Genomic DNA, 17950 nt, shown 5'->3' with positions numbered 1-17950 from the left:
AGATTTCAAAAATGACAAATTCGTAGATAATTTGTATTTTTCCTAACTATACAAACCTTAGCTATTTACATGAGGTGATTACTTCGCCGTAGCTGAATGACGAGCCATAAGAATTTTAAAGAGGGTTTACTACCGCTCCGCTAGTTAGCGGGGGGTAGGGAGGGGTAGCAGGCTACCCCTCCCTACCCCCCGCTAACTAGCGGAGGGGTAGTAAACCCTAGTTAAAATTCTTATGGCTCGTCATTCAGCTACGGCGAAGTAATCACCTCATGTAAATAGCTAAGGTTTGTATAGTTAGGAAAAATACAAATTATCTACAAATTTGTCATTTGTTCCGTAACTGAAATACAAACCACGCTATTTACATGGGGTGACTTAACCCTTAGGAAGGGTGGTAAGTCCCGGCCATACTGGCTTTGGCTTGCCCGGGGATTCCATATTTGAGCGATCAAGTACTCGGACAATAGGGAATCCCTGCTCCTCGCTGGCGGTTGTGAAACTGCCGCGGCCTACGAAAGGTGTGTGCGAAGGTGAAAAGTGACATGTCCCAACCAGTTGCCCTGGAGTTCCTCAGAAGGAAAACCAGGCTAGGACTCTCCCAATACCACCTCGTCAGGGTATGGGGACATGACAGTATTACACCTAATACTAGGAACACAAGGAAGCATGGTCTACCTGCAGTGGTTTGAGGTCAGCTATGCAGAGAACCCAGGATGCTGCTTTCTCAAAGGGAGGAGAGGATGAAGAAAAGAATAAAGGCCAGACAGATCTTTTCATTCATGCAGACTAACACCAGGTAACAATGCCCTCAACCTTCTGCTACTTGTACATCAAGGAGCTTGAGGTTTAGACCAGCTGTTGTGAAGCCACCACAGGGCCGATAGAAACGTATCGAGCCTCCTGTGGGTCATGTCTTGCAGGTAAGGGGGCTGAGAAGATGGTCTAATGCTTCAACATCCCCTCTTGTGGGACCTGCGTCACTGAATGATGCTCCATGAAGGGCAGGGACGTAGCTACGCCCCCGACATCATGGGCTCTAGGCCGATGCGACGGAGAAGGGTCAGGATTCAAGGCCGGGTGTAACACCCTGCGAATCCGGGCCGAGATGGTACTCCTGGAGACCCTTCTCTTCGTTTCCCAGGATCCACGAACGAGGCTTGAGCCTGGAGACGAACTGCAGCCGTTCTCTTAAGACGCCACCTCAGACTCCCTACCGGCAAGGTAGGAGATGGTCTGGGTCATCTGCTACAGGACGGAGACTCGAAACCTGGAAGGAGTCGAACAGCGGGTCCGGCACTCCCGGATTCTGAGTCTTGGCAACAAACCTCAGGGACGAACCTGAATGTTGCCTCCCCCTATCCCCCTGAATGGGCGGAGTCGTATGATAGACCATGTGACTCGCTTGGCTGAAGATAAGCTAGCAGGGACACTGTCTACCCAGTAAGGTAGTGATCTGGGGCCTTACGTAGTGGTTCGTCAGGGGGTCTCTTCAGAGACTTGAGGACTCGAACCACGTCCCAAGGAGGAGGTCTCACCTTCGACTGAGGGCAGGAGAGGACAAGGCTTCGTATGAGAAGGAAGAGTTCCAGCGAGGGAGGAATGTCTATCCCTAGAGCCTGGAGGCAAGACCTAAGGCTGAGGGATAGCCTTTCACAGCCGAAACTGAAAGGCACATTCATCCCGCAATCCCACGAGGGGCTCTGCTACTATTGCTGGAAGCGGCATTGTGTGGAGGGATACCCTCTCCACGACACCGACCACAGTAACTCGCTCCTTCGCCTGGGAGACTACTGCGGAAGATTTGCGCAGGTGTCCAGGCCTCCTTTTCGCAACTTGTTGCGAAAATCCTCTCTCTCTGAGGAGATGCTGGATAGACTCCCGGCGGGAACTTGGCGCAAGCTACGGCTTTGCGGAGGATGATGGCATGTGGCTGTGTGAGTAACCGGTGACGTGGGGGGGGTTCCCTCGGAGGCTCCGTAAGGAGGTACAGAGGGACTGGTGAGCCACCTGCGAGAGGCCCTAGCAGAGCTAGGGAGGTCCTGTAGAGTACTCTCCTCATCCGCCAGAATGGGGGAAGGCAAACACATTGATGTTGTCCCACCGTTGCTGGAAGGCATCCTACCAGAGGGTCTTGGGATCCGGGACCGGGGAGCAGTACAGCGGGAGCTTGCAGCTCAGTGCTGTAGCGAACCGGTCCACAGAGGGAGCCCCACCGAGTCAGGACTTTGTAGGCTACTATAGGATCCAAAGACCACTCGGAATGTGGTGCCCGTGTCGCACTGCTCAGACTGTCAGCGAGCCCATTCCTTTGCCTGGAATTAAGCGAGCTCCCAAGGAGACCGAGGGGAACTCGGACCATCCTGGTATCTCTACCGCAGGATGGGATGGCTGTACTGAAAAGTACCTCCTTGTCTGGGCAAGAAAGCCATCACTGTGGTGTTGTTGATCCCCACAACCACAGAGTAGTCCGCCAGGCTAGGTGGAACTACTAAGTGCCAGAAACACGGTTTCCATCTCTAGTAAGTCTAGAGAAGGTACTTCCTGGTTCTGACGCGTCCGAAAACAGCATCAAGATTGGGGGAAGGACGAGAAGGTCCACTCCCTATTGTAGATCCTCGTCTGCTTCCCACCCCTGGGGGTCCGTCTGTTCCGGTTGTCCCCTAGGGGTCCCGGCGTCCGGGGAGTCGTGCCCCCGACTACCCCGTGCCCCGAGTCGCCACTGGAGATAACTCATCCAGAGGCGACTGTTGGAAGCCAGACGGGCCAGGGAGGAGAGACGTAACCACCTTGGGTTGGAGGGTCTTCTCGTGTGGGGAAAGGTCTCGCGACCTTCCTCCGCCTTGTACCCTGTTGCCAGAAGGGAAGGCTTCGTGAGATTGGTGTCTAAGACCAGGCTTAGGTATACCAGACTCTGAGAGGGCTGCGGGGAGGACTCCTCGAGGACTACCATGATCTTTAGAACTTGGCAAAGTTTGAGGAGCTTGTCCCGATGACGAAGAAGGGATGCCTTCGAGTCTGCTAGGATCGGCCAGTCACCCAGGAAACGGAGGGGACGGATGCCGATCCTGAGAGCCCGTGAAGAGATCAGAGTGGAAGTATCGGTGAACTGTTGAGGTGCTGTGGAGCGACCGAAGCACAGCCCTTAAACTGGTATATCCACCTTCCAGGCAAACTCCAAAGTACTTCCTTGAAGATGGGTGAACCGGGATCGGAAGTACGCGTCCTACCGGACCAGTGTACACATGACGTCTTGTGGTCTCACTGCAAGACTGACCGCGTCTGCTGTCGCTATGCTGAACGGAGACTGATTGACAACCCTGTACAGAGTCGAGAAGGGAAGGAGACGATTAAGGAGGCCTCGGAACCCATTGGCCACCTCTTGGAGGGAGCGTATTTCCGACATGGACTGGACTTCCGCCCGGAGGGCCTGTCCCCTCACCGATCCCTACCCAGGGAGGAGGGAGGGACTCGAAACCAACCGGGACTGTTATGGACTGGAATTCTGCCCGGAGGGCCCGTCCCCTCACCGATCCCTACCCAAGGAGGAGGGAGGGGCTCGATACTGACCGGGACTGTTGAAGGAGACAAGCTCGGAGAGCTGGCCCTCGGCCTAGTCTCTGGCGCTCCCATTCCCTGAGACCAGGGCAAACTGCACTGGCCCAAGGGAGCCCTTGGGTGAGTAGACTCAGTCCCGGACTGTATCCTTCCCTTACCGAAGAGGAATCTCTGAATCTGGGGTTTCCTGAGGGTCAGAACCTGCCAGAGCGCAAGTTCCGACCCCTGGAGCTTCTCCTCCTGATGAACTGGCAGCGAGGTCTCTCATCCCCGGAGGCTCTTCTTGGGGAGACTTATAGACATGCCCCAAGGGTCCAACTGGATCCTGTCGGGTCCTTGCGGAAGACTGGGCCTTAGGATCCCTCCTAGGAGGGAAACAGGACCCCAGCGATGAAGGATGTAAGGCTTTCGCCCCCTCCGCTCGAGAAGATTCTCAGGAAGAGGCGGGGATTCTCCCTATGGAGTGATGGGGGAGAGGACCGGGTCTTCCGACCCTCCTGGGGATGGGTAATGCTCATCCGCAGGGGAGGGGAGATGAAGTCTGAGGAGGGCTCATCGCCTGCGTAAGGACTCGCGAATGGACAGGATACTCCTTGGAGGGGATACCATGCCAGGGATTCCTCTCACCCCCTTCAGGGGGAGAGGAAGCTGCTACTGATTAGTGACCCCAGTCAGAAGGCACAGACTCATCGCCTGCATGAGGGCTATGACGACGGCATCCCACCAGGGATGCCGACCAACCCTCGCGCTGACAGGGAGTCCCTCTGGAGGGAAGAGGATCGTTCCATCCTCTGGAGGAGTTGACACATGAGGGTTTGCCCGTAGAGAATCTGCAATGAAGGGAGAAGAGACCTTTGACCTGTCCGGAAACCTCCCCCCCTCCGGAGAGGGCGCTGCTCTACGCTGCGGGGGAGGGAAACGCGAAGGTGGCCTGACCTCCAAAAGCCCTGATATAATCAGGGCGCGATCGCGTCAGAGAACGGTGCGCCGATCATGCCGATGATCGCGCGAAAAGCACAGATCTGGGTATCGCGTGAATGAAACATGCGTAGCAGTATAACCGCGCCCGCATGCACGCGTACCCGCGTGAGCGTGGGCGTATCGGCCCCCGCGTGGACGATCCCCACGCTTCCGCACATATGAAGATAGCTGGCGCTTGCGCGTGAAAAGATCGTGGGCGATAGTGAGGGAAACCCTCCCACGCGCGAACGATCTCGGCGACAAAAGATCGCCGGTGCTTGCGTGTGGGAAACCATCCCACGCGCGGAAGAAATAACGCTGACGATCTTCGGCGCCTACGCGTGTACGAAGATCGTCGGCGAAGATCGTCGGCGCTAGCGCGAGAGAAGGTCGTCGGAGACAGTGAGCGGGAAACCATTGGTGCCCGCGAGCGTACGATCTCCAACTATGTAAGACGATCGACGGCGATTCGCGCGAGCACGGACGATCTTCGACGCTCACGCGTGTGCGAAGATTGTTGGCGCTCATGCGCGAGAGAAAATAGTCGGCGATCGCGCGTGGGAAACCTCGGTGCCCGCGCGCGGACGATCTACGACGATCGCGCGCGGTGCGGACGATCCGTGCGATGATCGCGTGAGCCTCAATGGTCGCGCGCGGGAAACCATCCCGCGCCTAGAACGATCTTCGGCTCTTATGCGTACTATAAAGATCGTCGGCGCTTGCGCGCCTAGCGCGGAGAACCGCGCGCGGACGGCCTCGTTGTCACGCGCGGGAAACCCTCCCGCGCACAGAACGATCTTCGGAGCTTACGCGTACTATGAAGATCGTCGGCGCTTGCGCGCCTAGCGCTGGATCCGAAGATCGCCGGCTAACGGCCGTCGACGATCACGTGCGGACGGCCTCGAAGATCGCGCGCGGGACGACCTTCGGCGCTTACGCATTACGAAGATCGTCAATGCTTGCGCGCTAGGGTCGTCGGCTAACGATCTTCGAAGATCGCACGCGGGAAACCATCCCGCGCGCAGGCGATCTTCAGTGCTTACGCGTATCAGAAGGTCGGCGGCTAACGATCTTCGACGATCCCGAGGATCACGCACGGGAAACCATCCCGCGCGCGGGCGATCTTCAGCGCTTACGCGCGAGTGAAGATCGTAGGCCCCTGTGCAACAGAAGATCGTCGGAGAGCGCGCACGCGCGCTTGGTTGAAGGATCGGCTAACTCGTAGATCAGGAACTGGGATGTGTCCCTAAAAGGGAGGGCATCCCCTGAAGAGAACCAGGAGGCCTGCTTCAGAGCCGACAATCAACTGAAGGACTGCTAAACACTCCGAGGAGTGGTTTCTGTGAGGGACCTTTCCCGCGAACGGGAGAGGTGCCCTTCGTAGAAGAAACTTAGAGACACCGCAGGCTGAACCGCTGGCGAGCGCCTGTGCGCTATCTCGGGAACTCCAACGATGTGAGCAAATGCGCAGGGAACGTTGGTAGCAGCCTAATTGAAAACTGGAACAGGGTGTCTCTGGAAATCAGTCTCAGGAACAGCAGCCGAGCGCTAGCCCGCAAGAGAACATTGGCGCGCAGGGGATACCTGGCACTTAAGGGACTTACTCACGGTGTGAGAAAGTCTCTCCTGCCCCGGAGGGAGGAGCCCGTTGGAAAACGGGGGCTTGGGCGCCAAGGCGCGTCAGCAGTCAGGAACGGATACAGCAGGCAGAGAGAGACCCAAGGTCTAACGTAGCCTGAGTACTGTAGTGAGGCCCCGAAGAGATAGTTGCAAGACCCCGAAGGGTCAGCGCAACGAGAAACCGAAGTTTCACCGTCACTAATCACCGAAGTGTAGAAGTGACTAAAGTTACGAGAGCCCGAGGGAACTGCGTAACTAAAGCTCCGAGACTCCGAAGGGTCAGGGAAAACGAGAAGGGTGAGCACTTCGTAGAAGAGACAGGCGATGGAGCCCCCAAAGGCCGTGAGATCAGCTGACGTAAACAGGAACAAACCTCCGAAGAGGAGTCTCTGTGAGTGTCCTCTCATGCGAACGGGAGGAGACACTTCGTAGAAGAGACAAAAGGAGCAATCCTCCGAAGAGGAGCCCTTAGGGTGGCCTCCCTCGCGAACGAGAGAGGTCCACTTATCTTGCAGATGCTCAGCCCCTTGAGCGTAGCTATAGAAGCGACCTCTCAGCCCCGAGAGCATAGTCGCTAGTACCATGGTCTGGCCTTGCAACAGCTCAGCCCCTTGAGAAAGTCATAAGGGCGGTCGCTCAGCCCCAAGAGCATAACCGCCTAAGGACCAGGGAAGGTAAGAAGGGAAGTTAACAACTACACAGGAGACGAACCTCCTTATCGTTCTAGGATGCACTGAAGAGCTGACAGTAGTCATGGGGGAACTTCTAAGAGAAGCGAACGCCCCTGATGATGTCCTAGAGAGACAGCGGCGACAGCAGACTCCCCAGGCATAAATAGGACAGCTCTGCTTCGAAGGCACGCAATAGGCACGAAGAAACGGCATCGTAAAATGACAAATTCGGAGATAATTTGTATTTTTCCTAACCATACAAACCTTAGCTATTTACATTGGGTTTACCTTTTAGCGTAGCAGAAATGACGAGCCAATAGTTTTTAACAAGGGTTAATTACCCCCGTGCTAGTTAGCGGGGGTAGGGGAAGGGATAGCTTGCTACCCCTCCCCCCCCACACACCGGTGATTTGCTTCACTTCACTTAGAGGTAGGACTTGACTTGGGGGCCAGGGTTGGCGAGCAAATATGTGTAAATAGCTAAGGTTTGTATGGTTAGGAAAAATACAAATTATCTCCGAATTTGTCATTTGTTCCGTAACCGAATTACAAACCATGCTATTTACATTGGGTGACTTACTCCTTAGGAAGGGTGGAAAGTCCGCAGCCTTACTGACTTCGGCTTTGCCCGGGGACTCCATCCTTCAGTGAGTAGCACTTGAGAGAAGGAGCCCCTGCACCTCACAAGTTCCTTGCATCGCCAGGAACGAGTGGCCTACATAAGTTGTGTGTGGAGGAAGGTGTGACTCGTCCTATGAAGTTGACCTTGAGACCTTTAGATAGGAATCTAGGATAGGACGTTCCCAATACCACCTCGTCAGGGTATGGGGGACGCAACAGTATTAAGCTTAATACTAGGAGCACAAGGAAGCATGGGTTACCTGCAGAGGTCGAGGTCAGCTATGCGAGGACCAGGATGCTGCTTCCCCAAGAGAGGGGAGAATGAAGACAGAAGTAAGGGTCAGACATACTCTTTCATTCACGCAGACTAAAACCGGGTAACAACGCCCTCAACCTACTGCTACTTGTCCATAAAGGAGCCTGAGGTTAGACCAGCTGTTGTGCAGCCACCACAGGGCCGATAGAAAACGTATCGAGGCTCCTGTGGGTCACGTCCTGCAGGTAGTGGGCTGTGAAGGTCGTCTGACGCTTCCAGACCCCAGCTTGAAGCACCTGCGTCACAGAGAAGTTTCTCTTGAAGGCCAGGGACGTAGCAACACCCCTGACATTGTGTGCCCTAGGGCAACATGACGGAGGAGGGTCTGGATTCAAGGCATGGTGGAAAACCCTTCGAATCCAAGCTGAGATGGTGTTCCTGGTGACCCTCCTCTTCGTCCTGCCTGTGCTCACAAACAATGCTCGCACTTGAGGACGGACTGCAGCCGTTCTCTTCAAGTAGCACCTCAGACACCTCACTGGACATAGTAGCAGCTGGTCTGGGTCACTTGTTACAGAGCGGAGACTCGCGATCCTGAAAGAGTCGAACTGAGGATCCGGCACTCCAGGATTCTGAGTCTTGGCCACAAACTCAGGGACGAACCTGAACGTTACCTCCCCCCCATCCCCTTCAATGGACGATGTCGTACGAGAGACCATGAAGTTCACTAACTCGCTTGGCCGAAGCCAAAGCGAGCAGGAAATCCGTCTTCCAAGACAGGTGGCGATCGGAGGCCTGGCGTAATGGTTCGAAAGGAGGTCTCTTAAGAGCCCTGAGGACCCGAACCACGTTCCAAGAAGGAGGTCTCACTTCCGACTGGGGGCAGGTAAGCTCGTAGCTACGTATGAGTAGAGAGAGTTCTAGCGAGGAAGAAATGTCCACGCCTTTCAGCCTGAAGGCCAAGCTTAAGGCTGAGCGATAGCCTTTCACTGCAGAGACAGAAAGGCGCATTTCCTCCCGCAGATATACGAGGAAGTCCATTATTGCTGGAATAGTGGCATCGAGTGGAGAGATACCCCTCCCACGACACCAACCACAAAAGACTCTCCACTTCGCCTGGTAGACTCCCTCAGAGGACTTTCGCAGGTGCCGAGACATTCTCTCCGCAACCTGTTGCGAAAAGCCTCTCTCCGTGAGGAGATGCTGGATAGTCTCCAGGCGTGAAGCCAAAGCGAGGCAACGGCCTTGTGAGGGACGTTGGAGTGGGGTTGTCTGAGAAGCTCGTGTCGTGGAGGAAGTTCCCTCGGGAGCTCCGTCAGGAGCTGCAGAAGGTACGGGAACCATTCTACGTGATGCCATAGCGGAGCTACCAGAGTCATCGAACAGTTGACCGATAGTCTGGTCCTGTTGAGCACCCTTCTCATCAGACAGAACGGTGGGAAGGCGTACACGTCGATGTTGTCCCACCGTTGCTGGAAAACATCTTGCCAGAGTGCCTTGGGGTCCAGGACTGGGGAGCAGTACAGAGGCAGCTTGAAACTCAACGCTGTCGCGAACAGGTCCACGGTCGGGGAACCCCACAAAGTCAGGACTTTGTTGGCTATCTGAGGATCCAAAGACCACTCGGTACTCACTATCTGCGAGGCCCTGCTCAGACTGTCGGCGAGCACATTCCTCTTGCTAGGAATGAAGCGAGCTGATAGTGTTATCGAGTGGACTTCAGTCCACCTCAGAATCTCTACTGCAAGATGGCCTGCTTGTTGATATAAGCCACTACCGTGGTGTTATCGCTCATCACCACCACGGAGTGACCCGCCAGGGTCCGTTGGAACTGTTGAAGAGCCAGAAAGACGGCCTTCAACTCTAGCAGGCTGATGTGCAGGCACTTTTCTAATTCTGACCAAAGGCCTGAGGCCCTCTGGTTCAGAACGTGTGCCCCCCACCCTTCTTTTGACGCGTCCGAAAACAGAGTCAATTCCGGGGGGAGGACGAGAAGACTCACTCCCTTCCGCAGGTTCTTATCGACCAGCCACCACCGCAAGTCCATCCGTTCCAAAGATCCTATCGGGATCAGAATGTCCGAGGAATCGGATCCTTGATTCCACCGGGACTTGAGCTGCCACTGTAGGGATCTCATCCTGAGGCGGCTGTTTGGAACCAGACAAGCCAGGGAGGACAGGTGACCTAGGAGACGTAACCACGAATGGGCAGGGAGCTCTTCTCGCCTGAAGAAGGGTTCCGCCACCCTCCTCAGCCTTGTTATCCTGTCGTCTGATGGAAAGGCTTGGTGGAAATCGGTGTCTATCAGCATGCCTAGATAAACCAGTCGTTGGGACGGCTGCAGAGAGGACTTCTCGAGGTTTACCACGATCCCCAGATCCTGGCAAAGACCTAGAAGCCTGTCTCGGTGCCGAAGAAGGGTCGACTCCGAGTCTGCTAGGATCAGCCAGTCGTCCAGATAACGAAGGAGACGAATGCCGTTCCTGTGCGCCCAAGATGAAATCAGGGTGAACACTCTGGTGAACACCTGAGGAGCTGTGGAGAGACCGAAACACAGCACCTTGAACTGGTAGATCTTGTCGTCTAGGCAGAATCTCAAGTACTTCCTGGAAGACGGATGGACTGGGATCTGGAAGTACGCGTCCTTTAGATCCAGTGTGCACATGAAGTCTTGTGGTCTCACCGCAAGTCTGACCGTGTCCGCTATCTCCATGCTAAACCGGGTTTGCTTGACAAACCCGTTCAGAGCTGAGAGGTCGATGACGGGTCTCCAGCCTCCAGACGCCTTCTTTACAAGAAAGAGTCGACTGAAGAAGCCTGGGGAGCCGTCGACGACCTCCTGGAGAGCACCCTTCTTGAGCATGGTCTCGACTTCGGCCCGAAGGGCCAGCCCCTTTGCCGATCCCGTGGCATAGGAGCTCAACGACACTGGATTCGCTGTCAGGGGAGGTTGAGATGTTGTGAACGGGACGCGATAGCCTTGGCCGATCACTGAAACCGTCCAAGCATCGGCCCCATGTTGCTGCCACCTGCGGACGCAACGCTGAAGGCATCCCCCAACAGGTGGACACGCAGGGGGACTGCCACCCTTAGGGTTTGCGGCCGCGGCCGCTACCCCTAAGAGTCTTGCCTCCCCTGGAGGACTTTCCGCCCCTCTTGACCTTGGCTGGAAAGGGCTGGGGCTTAGACACCACTTTCTTAACTGCCGGTGCCTGCTTCGGAGCCTTACGAGGCTGCTGCTGCTGTTGCGGCGGAGCTGGAGGCTTATAGGGCCGAGCTGTAAGGGCCCTATGGAGGAGGGAGTCCGTGCTAGATTTCCTCCACCTCTCAGCCGTTCGCTCCATATCCTGTGGCTCGAACAGATTCTCCTCCAGAAGGGAAGCATGTCTGAGCCTACAGACATCCACGGCGGGGACCTTCGGGTGGAATCTCTCGGTCACCGCATCGCGCCGCTTCAACACTGAATTGGCCCACAGGGTGGTGACCTGGTGCGCCAGTAACTCGATGGAGCGGGTGCCCGAGAGTAAGGTCTCCAGGGCCTTCCTATTAGTCTCCTTAGACAAGTCCTCGGAGCGCAATAGGATGCCCAGAGTTCCTAGCCATATATCCAACCACGAAGTGGCCTGCATGGCGCACTTCGCGACCTTCTCATTTCTCAGGATCTCCGACGCCGAGAACAACACCTGCCGGGCAGAGAGCTTCTTGAGGGGAACTCCCTTAGCCAGCTCCTCCACAGAGTGATGGAGAGGAAGAGCGAGACTGGACTCACCCAAGATCTCAAAATACCTCCTCTGCTGGAGACGAGGAGGAGGGATGAGTTTGTTCCCGGCAGAGGAACGACTGGAGGAGGCAAGAATCGCGAGCTGGGCGTTGGCCCTGGCTCTGGCACTCTTCAGACCCCGAGACCAGGGCAGAGCCGCACTGGACTTAGGGGCTTTATGAACGTCGAACACTTCGTCCAAGACTGTGTCCTTGCCTTCTCGGGGGGCGATCACGGGGTCCATGAACCCGTTGATTTGCCTCATCAGGCTCAGGACCTGCCAGAAGGCATATTCAGATTCCTGCTGATCTCCTCCTTGCGGGCTGGCAGCTAAGTCTCCTGTCCCCGGAATCTCTTCCTGGGGCGAAGCGTGGACGTTTCCCCCGGGGAGCCGCGGGTTCCTGGCGAAACCTTGAAGACGATTTCGGGATGGTCTTGGAGTCCTTGGGTTCCCTCCTGGGAAGGATACAGGATCCCAACAAAGAGGTTCGAAGAGCCCCTTCCGCACGAGACGATTCTCCTCCATGAAGAGAAGGCTCCCCCCTTGGTGCTGAGGGGAAGACTATCGCTTCACTGGACTCACCCGAGGACGGAAAAGCCTCATCCACGGGAGGAGAAAACGCTTGAGCAGGGGAAGGGGCCTTCCCGACAGACCTCCTAGGAACCAACTTCTCCCTGGGGGAAGTCACCACGAAGTCCACTCCTCTCGTTCTCTTCAGCGAAGGTGAGGCAGCCGGTGGTTTATTGCCCTGATCGGCGAGTGCTGGCTTCATTACCCTCACTAACGCCCGCATCAGAGGACCAAACCAAGTCTGTTGTTCCACGGACACAGTCCGAAATCCTCGCTGGAGGAAAAGGGATCGGGCGATCCTTCGGAGTGGACACCACTGGACCTACCTGAAAAGGAAAGGGGGAAGAAAGACGCACTGACCTCTCTGAAGTGCCTTCCCTGTCTTGCACAACAGTCCTGCGTTTTGATGGAGGCGATCCAGAGCGCTGTCTGGGACCACGCGATCCTGCTGATGTCACTGGCTGCGAAATTCGGCGCGAACGGTGGTCGCGCGCAGGCGAGCGGTCGCACGGGCGAGTGGGCGCGAGGGCGTGCAGGCAAACGAGCGCGTGGGCGAGCCGGTGAACGAATGCATTGGCGCGATGGCGAGGGAACGCGTTGCCGCGTGGGCGAGTGAGAACGTTCCGAAGATCGCTGGCGACGTTGGTCAGATGACCTGTAGCGCGAGGGAGAGCGATTGCGAGCAGGCGATCGGTGGTGCACTGGCGAACGCTGGTGCGCAGGCGAGCGATGGCGCGTTGGCGCATGGTGACGCGTTGGCGAGCGATAGCGCGTAGGTCGCGCAAGGGCGAGCTAGCAGAGGGCGAACCATGTACTTCCAGAACCTCTGGGCGACGGCGCATTGGAGAACGCATGCGCGCAGGCGGTAGGTCACGCGCGCGGTCCGGAGATCGCCGATGTTCAGGTGATCGCTGACACGTAGGAGAACGCTGACGAGCAGGCGATTGTTGAATCGTCTGTGATCGCTGGCGAGCAAGAGGGTGACGCGTGGAATCCAGTGAAGGAACAGTCGGCGCGGCGCGTTCACGAACAGGAACAGGAAGCGCGTAGGCGCGTGGGCGAACATGTGCTTTAGAAACACGCGCCGGAGAACGCGGGCGATGTTGTGCAGGAACAAGCTGAGGATCGCGAGGGCGCTCAGGAGACTGATGGCGCGCGGGGCGCACAACAGGAACTGCAGGATATTCGGAGACCACAGGGGAGCGCTGGCGAGCAGAAGGGCGATGATCCTCAGTAGAGCGCTGACTAACAGGAGAGCGCTGACGAGCAGAAGAGCGCCTGTGCGCTAACACTGCAGAAGGGCGAGCAGGGGAACGCTGGCGCGCTGGGCGCTCTTCAGGAACAACAGGTTGAAGGATGTCCTCAGGAGAGCGCTGGCGAGAAGAAGGACGAACATCAGGAGAGCGCCGGCGAACAGGAGATCGCTGATGAACAGGTGAGCGCTGACGAGCAGGAGAGCGCCTGTGCGCTAACACTGCACGTGAAAGGGAAGAATCCCTTTGCCCAGAAGGGACCGTTGCCCGTCGGGTGACGAGGTCAGGTTGCTGAACATCTGCCCCAGAAGGTGAAGGTCTAGCAGGCGTAGGAGACCGATCCCCAGAGAGGTCTAATGAAGCTGGAGCTGCAGGCTGTTTACGGCGAGGAGAGTCCCCTTCGGAGGAAGAAGATCCAAAAAGGCACCTCTTAACACCCTTATAAGGAGACGGGAGGCCCTTGCGACGCAGCGGACGGTGAGCCTTACGGAGAAGGCGGCCACGAGGAAGATCGTCAGGACCATCAGTCCTCCGAAGGGGAGTCTCAGTCAAAGCACTCCCCTTATAGGTAAGCTGGACAGCAGAAGAGCCCATAGGACTCCCTTCCCCCTTCGAAGGATGTACGGATGGGGGAGGAGAGCCGTCAGCACCAACATCCCCAACTGCACCTGCAGAGGATTGCCCCGCCCCGTCGGAGGCCTCTGCCACCACGACGTCGACGATAGACAGAGGATCTACCTCTGCTATCACCGGCGACTGCTTAACGGCGGCCCCCAACTGGACAAGGTCAATCAGGGCAACCCTGGAGGGCAGCCCTTGAGCCCCAAGGAAGCCCAAATCTGAAAAAGATCATCATTAGACAGAGATTCATCAATAACCTCCCCTGGAGGAGGAGGAGGAACCGCCCTGCTATGGGAGGCGACGCCATCTCCCGCCACCCAAGGTCGGGAAACAGAACTAGGGCCTACGTTCCCATTCGGCCGACTCTCCTTAGGAGCCGAACTAGGGGGAGCTTCGGAGGAGGTTTGGGCGGCGAAAGAAGAGTCCCGAGAACCTTCCTCCTTCAAGGCAACCCCGGAAGGAGAACGGTCTCTCATGGACTTCTTCTTACGCCGGCGGCCAAACCTCTCCCACTGGGAGGCAGACCACTCCCTGCACTCACTACACATATTTTCCTGATCACACCGTCGGCCTCGACACTCCGGGCAAAGGGTGTGAGGATCCTGACTGTTTAGTCTGCTGCGGGTGAGTAGCGGTAACCACAGTGGGTTGCGGAGGTTGACGCACAGCGTCACAACAAAGCAACTTAACTCCACCCTCCTGTTGTTGTGGTAGCTCGCGAACGTCAACGGAGGGTTCCGTGCGTCGGTGAACGTCAACGTGCGGCTGGCAGGGTACACTGCGCATGGGTGGTGGAACTCTCACAGCTGTAGTGCGGGAGAAGGTAGCCTCAGCGTCTACTGGACGCACAACCGTGGTTGGTTGTAGGCTAACGGGTGCAGCGTCAACCTTCTCCGCACGATACTCCTGCATAAAAGATGCTAACTGTGTCTGCATAGACTGTAGCAAAGACCACTTAGGGTCTACAGCAGCAGGTGCGGCAACAGACGGTGTTACTGCCTGTTGCGGTACCACTTTGCCTCTCTTAGGAGGTGTGCAGTCATCTGAAGACTGCAGCGAGTCCGAACTGACCCAGTGGCTACACCTGGGCCGTTGGACTTGCTCGGAAGGGACCTTACGTTTGAGAGGCCGTGAGACCTTGGTCCATCGTTTCTGGCGTGAAACTTCTTCCGCAGACGAGGAATGAACGGGCTCTCTCGTCTTCTTGTGGGTGGGGCGATCTTGGAAAGATACGTCCGAAACCACGGAGGGAACGTCTGTCCGCTGATTAAAGCCTGTCGAACCCTTTGGTCGTACGACATTGCTTCTCCCCTGGGCTTGGGAGCTTGCAAGAGGTCCCGGACTGGGAGGACGACAGGCACGAACAGACGCACCCTCATGCGCAACACTAACACTTTTCACAGCACTACCACTCACTTCACTTCCCACTGCACTTTTACCCTTCAACTCCCTGACGTCTGCCATGAGTTGATTGCGGTCACTCGCCAATGACTCGACTCTCTCACCCAGAGCCTGGATGGCACGCATCATATCTGCCATCGAAGGTTGAGTGCTAGAAGGGGGATCAGGAGCAACCACTACAGGGGAAGGAATAGGTTGTGGGGCATGGGGAGAGGAAAAATCAACTGAGCAAGATGAACTCCTCCTGACTCTATCTCTCTCTAGCCTACGTGAATATTTAAGGAATTCGAGAAAATCGAATTCCGAAAGCCCAACGCATTCCTCACATCGATCTTCCCATTGACAGGATTTACCCCGACAATTGGAACAAATGGTGTGAGGATCGATAGAGGCCTTCGGAAGACGCCTTGAACAGTCCCTAGCACTACACTTTCTGTATTTGGGGACTTGAGAAGGGTCAGACATCTTGAATTAGTCAAAGGGGGAATTCAAAATCTATCCAAGTCGTCAACAAATAATCCAAAATTCAATCAAAGAATGCAAGGAAGTATTGAAAATAACCTCTGCAAAGCGAAAGCTAATAACTAGAAATGAGTACTTCACCAAAACTGTGAAAATCAATCCAGTAAGCAACAGCGTATTTAGTAGGTCTTGCCGGTGGCACGACAGAGAGAAAATTGGTTCTGTGTTTACTTGGAGTACTTGAGTACCTGCTCGACAGATGGCGCTGTTGATGTACACCACCTACCTGTATAGCGATCGCTGGCGTAATTTGTCCTTAGGTTTTTCTGTCGGGCAGCAGAGCTGACAGCTTATATGATCACCGGCTAAGTTTAATATTGAAAAATTTTGGGAGAACCACCATATGCAGCAGTAGCAACTCTACGAGGAGAAATAGGAATGTCTGAAATGAAGACAGGATAGCAGGAGGAAGGCTAAGGTTTTTGAAAGGGATAGAAGAGGGGAGAAATGATTTGTTGAAGAAAATTGAGGAAGAAATAAAAGAGAATGAAAATAACAGATGGATGAAAGAGACTAAAAAATGGATGAAAGGTATGGATATGAACGATAGAACCTTTAGGAGAATGGGAAGAGAAGAGCTCAAGGCCAAGATTGGAGAAGTAGATAGTAAAAAGTTGAGGGAAAATATAAAAGAAAAAAATAGTTTAGAAATATTCATAAAAGAAAAAGGTCAAATAGGAGAAAAAATATTCAATGACAACAAACCTGATTCCATTATTATGTATAGAGCTAGGGCCAACTGTTTTAGATTAAATGATAGGAGAAGACATGAAATAGGAGGAAGGGTAGAATGTACAATATGTGGAGCAGAGACTGAAGACCTCGTCCATTTCATTGTTGACTGTCCACACCTCAGCAACAAGAGAAGGGAATGATAGAACTACAACAGCCATGCACATAGGTAAAGAAGTTAATAGAAAACGTTCTGTCTAAGAAAAAAGGAATAGAGAAAAGAAAAGTATATATATATCAGATGTGGAAAAAAAGAGAGAAGAAAGTAAAAGAATTAGAATAAAGAAGAAAGCTCAGGAGGTGCCAATGGAAAGGCGAATCCCTCCGCCCAGCAACTGAAGTGAACTGAATACTGTACGATGAACATTGCTTTGAATGACCCCATTGAAAATGAGATGGAAAACCCCGTTTCCTATGCATTCGTAAGTCCTGGCAAACAAAAGCTCCATTATTTTGACAGTGTTTTATTACTGTTACTCGGTTTTGATTACGGGAAGCCTTTGTATATCAGCGGTCAGTTTCTCCCATGTCGAATAAACATGGACATCAACTAAGCTCAACTTTCCCCCCCAAACTAACCTACAAGCCATGTCCTCACCTACCTACCTATCTCCATATTCTAAGTTAATTGTAATCATACATGCAGGTGGCCGCTATCATACATACACCCTGATTATGGTAACTGTTTATTACGATGACTGTTTTTGTATGACCATGACTGACGGAAAGAAAGTTTTAAAAGGCTCAATCAAATATCAACACAATTAGACAAGTACGCTATATTTTAGGGTGTTTCGAACGTAATTGATGACGGTACATAGCACAAAGCTATAGCTTTCCAGTTATATTAGTCCTACCGTAACTCAATAACTATGGATTTCCGACAGGAATCATTATCAATTACGTTCAAAACACCACGAAATACATTAAAAACCAACCATTCTTATTTTCTACAAACCGTTTATTGCACCATTCTATAATTTTAGCGATGAAACTTGCAACAATTTATTCATTGGTCGAGTAAACTACAGAATTGCCTCAGTGTTCTTTGAAGGGTAAATTATTGTTTCTATAGAGTTGTAATCGGAAGTATTATTTTATACATGAAGTTTCAAGAGCAGATTCAAGATTGTAAACAAACTCGTGTCACTCACTACTCACTGTGATAGTCATTTAATTCTCCCTGTTGATAGTTTCCTTGTAACGGCGCTTCAAGTGCTCGTCTGCCCATCTAATTTGGGGAGATTATTTCTCTCATTTTCCCCTATATAGTATAAGGTTCCTTTCGAAATACAAATTCTATATTGATTTAATATACTCCGTTTACTTTATTTCTACCCTCTTTGTGGTTGCTATAATTCTATTCTCTTCTTAAATTTAATTTCAGATGCAACCAGACGGTAACAA

The 17950-nt window shown here is 54.0% G+C and overlaps 1 protein-coding gene across 3 annotated transcripts in view; it reads right to left on the bottom strand.

Moving 5' to 3' along the window:
• Gcn2 (eukaryotic translation initiation factor 2 alpha kinase Gcn2) overlaps positions 1-17710 on the bottom strand; it is a 571098-nt gene extending 553388 nt beyond the window's left edge. For all 3 annotated transcript variants that reach the window (XR_011046192.1, XR_011046195.1, XM_068385322.1), the window contains exon 1: positions 17502-17710. The gene's annotated coding sequence lies outside the window, so the exon portion shown is untranslated. The remainder of the gene's footprint in view (positions 1-17501) is intronic.
• Between the last annotated feature and the right edge of the window lie 240 nt (positions 17711-17950).

The sequence above is a fragment of the Palaemon carinicauda genome, chromosome 1 (assembly GCF_036898095.1).
Source record: "Palaemon carinicauda isolate YSFRI2023 chromosome 1, ASM3689809v2, whole genome shotgun sequence".
Taxonomy (NCBI): Eukaryota; Metazoa; Arthropoda; class Malacostraca; order Decapoda; family Palaemonidae; genus Palaemon; species Palaemon carinicauda.
The sequence above is the reverse complement of the archived record's forward strand: the minus strand, read 5'-3'. Positions and strand labels throughout refer to the sequence as shown.